Genomic DNA, 6,128 nt, shown 5'->3' with positions numbered 1-6,128 from the left:
TAAAAAAAAAAAGATGGTAGGAGTGTAAAGTAAAGAGAGGGTACAGCTAAGGAAGCTAAGCTAAGGGAGTAAAAAATACTAAGGGAAAAAATGTGGAAAATAAAGAACTCCATAGAGATCAAAGAGAAAGAGAATAGAAACTAGATCATAGTTTTAGCGTAAAGGAGCTTTTTGTGGCCACGTAAAAAGCTGGTGATTTTAATGAGAGAAAACTATTGGAAGCTGGATTGTAAAGGAATTTGAGAATGAGTAAATTCTGAGAATGCAGAGACAGTCAGGAGGAAAACTTCCTGATTCAGAAGTCTAGGGTGAAAGAAAACAGAGATAGTAATGATGATTGCTCCAAGTAGTATGAAGGTTGAGGGAAAAATATGTATGAAGTTAGAGATTTCAGCATAAAAACAGAAAGAAAGCAGGATAGCTTTTTTTAAGACATTTTTTCACTCTTCAGTTTATTTAAACCTAGTGGTTCTCTGCCTTATTATGCTGTATATCTCATTACATTTCCATCATTAGTTAGTTTTTTTAATTTAAAGAAATTTTATTTTATTTATTTATTTTTGGCCGTGTTGGGTCTTCTTTGCTGCACGCAGTCTTTCTCTACTTGCGGCGAGCGGGGGCTAGTCTTCATTGCGGTGCTCAGGCTTCTCGCTGCGGTGGCTTCTCTTGTTGTGGAGCATGGGCTCTAGGCACACCGGCTTCAGTAGTTGTGACGCGCGGGCTCAGCAGTTGTGGGTTGTGGGTTCTAGAGTGCAGGATCAGCAGTTTTGGTGCACAGGTTTAGTTGCTCCGCGGCATGTGGGATCTTCCCGAACTGGGGATCGAAACCATGTTCCCTGCATTGGCAGGCAGATTCTCATCCACTGCACCACCAGGGAAGCCCCTCCATCATTAGTTATTAACGAAAACAGCAAATGCACTGACTTTCCTTCTGCTAATTCTACTGATCCTGTAATCTGCTTGAAGTGTTAAACTGATTCACTCTAATTCCATGGGATGGATTATACTGGAAGAGAATAAACTGATTAGTTAAAGAAAGAGAAAGACCTGGAAAACTGAATAACAAACACATTTTTTCTTTTTACTCAGTAATATTTGGTTAGCTGTAACTGATGCTTGCTGTGCAAAAGATCTTGAAATCCTGCTTTATTAACTTTAATGGGATTAGTGGAATTGGTAAGCGTTATTTAAGGTTTTGCCTCATTTACTGTGACTTAAGAAACAAGAGGTGCATCGGACAAATCCTAAGCACTTTACCAGCGGCACTGCCATATAAGGCAAATACAGCTAGCCAGTTCTCACACTGTGATATTTAATAATTTTTCCCTGATATGTGTGTGTGCTTTATGTATGTGGATAATATGTGTGTATGATAAGGGCATTTTGAAAATTGCAAAGCACTTTTAAAAAATGTTTTTACTTTATTCACTATAAATCATATTGTACAGATGAACTACTTGATCAAAACTATTGCACTAGTTGGTTGATGCTTAGATGTTTTTTCTTCAGTATATAAAACTTTTTGAATAAATGAATCAACAAATTTTACAGAAGACATATGTTAACTTTTCTTTTAAGTCTGAGGTTCCCAAGCAAGGCTTATTAAACTAGGAAGCAATCTTGGAAATAATAATAATAACAATAATAAATGTTATAACACCTTATAATTTTAAAATAATTTGATAGTTACATCTTTTCTATACCCATGATCTACAAAATGAAAATGAAGCTGACATAGATAAAATACCTTATTATTATAGCATCAAGGAAATACAAAACAACACTAATCACCTACTGCAACTATGCAACTTTATATATTTATTCAAGATTGATTTGTAAGGAGGCAAAAGCAATGCTCTTATTTTATTGGCTTTTCTTCATCTGCAAAAGTATAGGGAAGAAATAAGATGAGTCAAAGAAATTAACAGATATTGGAAATGACTTCTCAAACTAAAAAATAAAGTCAGGTCTTGTATTTACATATTTATCAATGACTCTACAAGTAGTCTGTACATTTTTATTAGACATATACTTCAAAATGGTGAGTCAGACTGTGGAAAGCAATAATTATCCTGTAACTATCACACTAACAGTATGGAAATCAGTCCTAAATCTCTGGAAGACATTACACTCACATTCTATATTTGTGTTATGAACACCCATGAACCTGTTAACCGCTTGAAAGTTTGCAGGGTGCTTTTATCCACAGTCACCTTCAACAGAGACTCTATGGGATGGAGGTTAATTTGACCATTTCCAAACTGGAAGCAGATTCTAAGAGAGGTCACATGACTTTCCCATGGTCGCACACAGGCTGAGTGGTAGAAACAGGATTCCTGGTTGGGCCACAGGGTTCCCAAGCCAAGGCTCTCAGAGACCCTGAATAATGGGATGAGAAGATTCTAGAGAGCATAAGGATATGAATTCAAGCCTTAATTCCATCAACTGATGGGTGACCACGCATGCTTTACTATAAGTGTTGTTAAGCTCTTTACAGGTTCCTTGCTGTAGGGCTTTACTGAGGCTTAAATGAGATAATGTTTATGAAAGCACTTTTTAATATTAAAATTCTATAGAAATGTTATGAGTTGTGATGTATTTGCCAAATGGAAGCTGAGCTGATATTTGGAATGGCCTTGTGGGAATGTTTTCAATGGGGAAAGAAATTGCCTGTGAAACAGTTCTAATCACGAATGCAAATCCTGCTGGCAAATGTGGCAGATCCTGGGAAAGACACATCCAGATATTGTCTTTTTATCCCTCAAATGTCCCTGTGACTAAGGAAGTGGAGCAGCTGCTGCTATTACTATCACTGTTAGGATCATTATTCTCAGATTATTGATGGGAAAACCAAGAACAAGATAATGTGTGTGTCTGTCTGTCTGTCTGTGTGTCTGTGTGTGTCTGTGTGTAAGCCTGGCACATAGAAAACACTCAATAAATGGTGCTATTATTGCTGCTACTCTTTTTATGCTGTTCTATGCAAAGAGATCAAATTTTAGCTCTTCAAAGGTAATGTCCACGTTTGAATAGATGCCTTTGATACCAAATGACATTGTGGCAGAGAGATCTTTGGTTTAATTTGGCAATGTAAGTCACTGAATAAGCAGAATTACCCATAAATGTGACATGATAAAGAGGCAATAACAGTATTTTAAAATGTGGACTATAAGGTCTGTTGCTGGGAGATTTAGTCGATTATAAGTTCTAAAACTGGGAGTTTTCAGAGTAACAATAATAGTAATAATTAATACTGGCTGAGCTGTTATTTTGTGCCAGATATTTTGCATGTTCTCTGTGAGCATTATCTTACTGAAATCTTGCAAAACCCATACAATTGCATTGAATAGATTTATTGATGAAGAAACCAGGCGCACAGCTAGTAAGTGACTGACTCTGCCTGTGAACCCAGGTAGTCTGACTCCAAGTTGGAGCTCTTACAAAACCATGTTATTCTCCCTCCCAAAATTCTTTGAAGTTTAAACTGAATTAATGAGACTCTAGTGTATGGGGACATGGACCTAATGGATCCCCTTCTACACTCTGCTTGCCAGACTACTAGAGTCTAGGGCAAACAATGAAAATTACAGAAAAATATCGCTTTGATGTAGGACAATCATGATGATGAGGGCACTTAAGTCCATACAAGAACATTTGAAATAATATTATTCAGTCCGATTATACGTGTGAGTCATCTTCAAATATTTAAAGGACTGTCAGATAGAAGAGAAATTGGTAATATATTCTTAAGTGATACTTTTAGGATTGTTGGTAGAACTTACACTGAGATGATGTCAGCTCTGAATACATGCTGGACGTTTCTTTAGAGCAAACCAAACAGATAATGAAACAGTCTGACTCCAGATGTCTCTACATCTAGTTTTGTGTTGCTGGTGGTGGTTAAGCCTCATTTCCTTAACTGATATTATGGCAGAGCACATTGAGATATACAATGGGGATCTGACTAGACAACTTTAAAGTCTCTTACGGGAACTTCCCTGGTGGTCCAGTGGTAAAGAATCCACCTTACGATGCAGGGGACGCAGGTTCTATCCCTGGTCTGGGAACTAAGATCCCACCTGCCGCGGGGCAACTAAGTCCGCACGCCACAACTACTGAACCCGCTCGCCTCAACTAGAGAGCCTGCGTGCCGCAAACTACAGAGCCCTTGCACTCTGGAACCTGTGTGCCACAACTACAGAGCACCTGCGCCTTGGAGCCCGTGACAACTAGAGAGAGAAAAACCTGCACACCACAACTAGAGAGGAGCCCATGTGCCACAACGAAAAATCCCAGGTGCCGCAACTAAGACCTGATGCAGCCAAAAAAATAAACTAAATAAATAAATAATAAATCTTAAAAAAAAAATGGAAAGTAGAACATATTTAAAAATAAATGAAGTCTCTTCCAGAATTTGGTTTCTGAGATTATAAGAAATGGCCAATTAGGTCTTAAAACTCAGTGCTTAGGACTGTGAACATGAGTATGTTCACAGACACCCTGAGTCAACTAAAATAATGATGTGCCTGTAGCCCTATTTGCTCCGTATTTCTGCCCATCCTCAAGGGCAAGGATGCTACTTTCCTACAAGAGAGGACAGGTTAATCTGCATAAGGAGAAAGTAGGTGAGTCATGAGAGTGTAATAGGGACATAGATACTGAAGGTTGAAGAGAAGTGAAGCAGACCATCTGAGAGTTATTCAGATGGTAGAGAGGAAAATAGTTTGGTATAAGCTTATGTGACTAAAGTTAATATAGGAAATCCCTCTGATGTCCTTTGAGAAGCAAAAGTAAAGAATTGTATGTTTCTTTAAATACTTTTGGGTGGTAAACTATGTTTCCTCAAAATAACATCATTCTGGGGCTGAATCATCTTTTTGGTTTCCTAGGGTAACATGTTGTGGGACTAACATGCAGGATTTCAGCTCCAGTACCCAGCTATACTCAGTCAGGATGGAAGTCATCACTGTAAATGTGAGTCAAAGTGTATTTTCATCCTGAATGTTAAGCTGTTGGAACAATGAAACTGATGAGGATGAGTCCATCAAATCAGAAATTATGCAAAAATGTTGAAGAGTTCCTGAGAGGATGATAGCCTAGTACGATTTTCATAGTTTGTAAAAAGGCCCTATTTATTTCTTAAAATTTTAACCAAATACACAAACTTGTGTATGTTCTCTATAACTTAGGCAAAACTCAGCAAAGTACCTTACACATCATGAACTGTAAAGCTGAAGTGTATGGTTTGTTTTGTTTTATTTTTCCAAACTTCAATTGATATTACATGGATATCAAGAGAAGGTCTTACCTGTTTATCTGTTCAAGACTTCTGCTTTGCTTCCATGATCAAGATCAGATAATTTATCAGTTAAACAGACTCTGGAATGATGATGATATGGGTTACTTGTAACTTTAAAGTTAAGACATTAGTGATAGGTAGCATGCCAAGGGCTTAACATGATCTCAACATCTGTAATACCATTCATCGTATTATTAACAAATATACTCCTCCTCTCTCCCACGCCAGTGGGATGGAATATACTTCTCTGCTTGCTTTGGGTTTTGCCATGTAGCTTGCTCTGTGTCTTAGCTCTGGCTACCACAGCAAAGTACCTGAGGCTGGGTGGCTTAAACAGCAGAAATTTATTTCTCTTTCCCTTTCTTTCTTCCTTCCTTTCTTTCTTTCTTTCTTTTTTCTTTCTTTTTCTTTCTTTCTTTCTTTCTTTCTTTCTTTCTTTCTTTCTTTCTTTCTTTCTTTCTTTCTTTCTTTCTTCTTTCTTTCCTTCTCTCTCTCTAGCTCTCCTCTCTCTCTCTCTCTCCCCCCCTTCTCTCTCTCAAGCTCTCTCTCTCTCTCTAGCTCTCTCTGCCTCTGTCTCTCTGTCTCTCTCTAGCTCTCTCTGTCTCTCTCTAACTCTCTCTAGCGCTCTCTCTCTCTCTCTCTCTCTCTCTTTAGCTCTCTCTCTCTCTCTCTAGCTCTCTCTCTCTCTCTCTAGCTCTGGGGGCAGGAAGTCTGAGAAGGGAGTGCCGGCATGGTTCAGTTCTGGTGAGAACTCTTCCTGGCTTGCATATGGCTGCCTTCTTACTGTGTCCTCACATGGCAGAGAGGGACAGAGAAACAGGGAGAAAGG

This window comes from Delphinus delphis, chromosome 16, assembly GCF_949987515.2.
Source record: "Delphinus delphis chromosome 16, mDelDel1.2, whole genome shotgun sequence".
Taxonomy (NCBI): Eukaryota; Metazoa; Chordata; class Mammalia; order Artiodactyla; family Delphinidae; genus Delphinus; species Delphinus delphis.
This window is presented reverse-complemented; position numbering follows the sequence as displayed.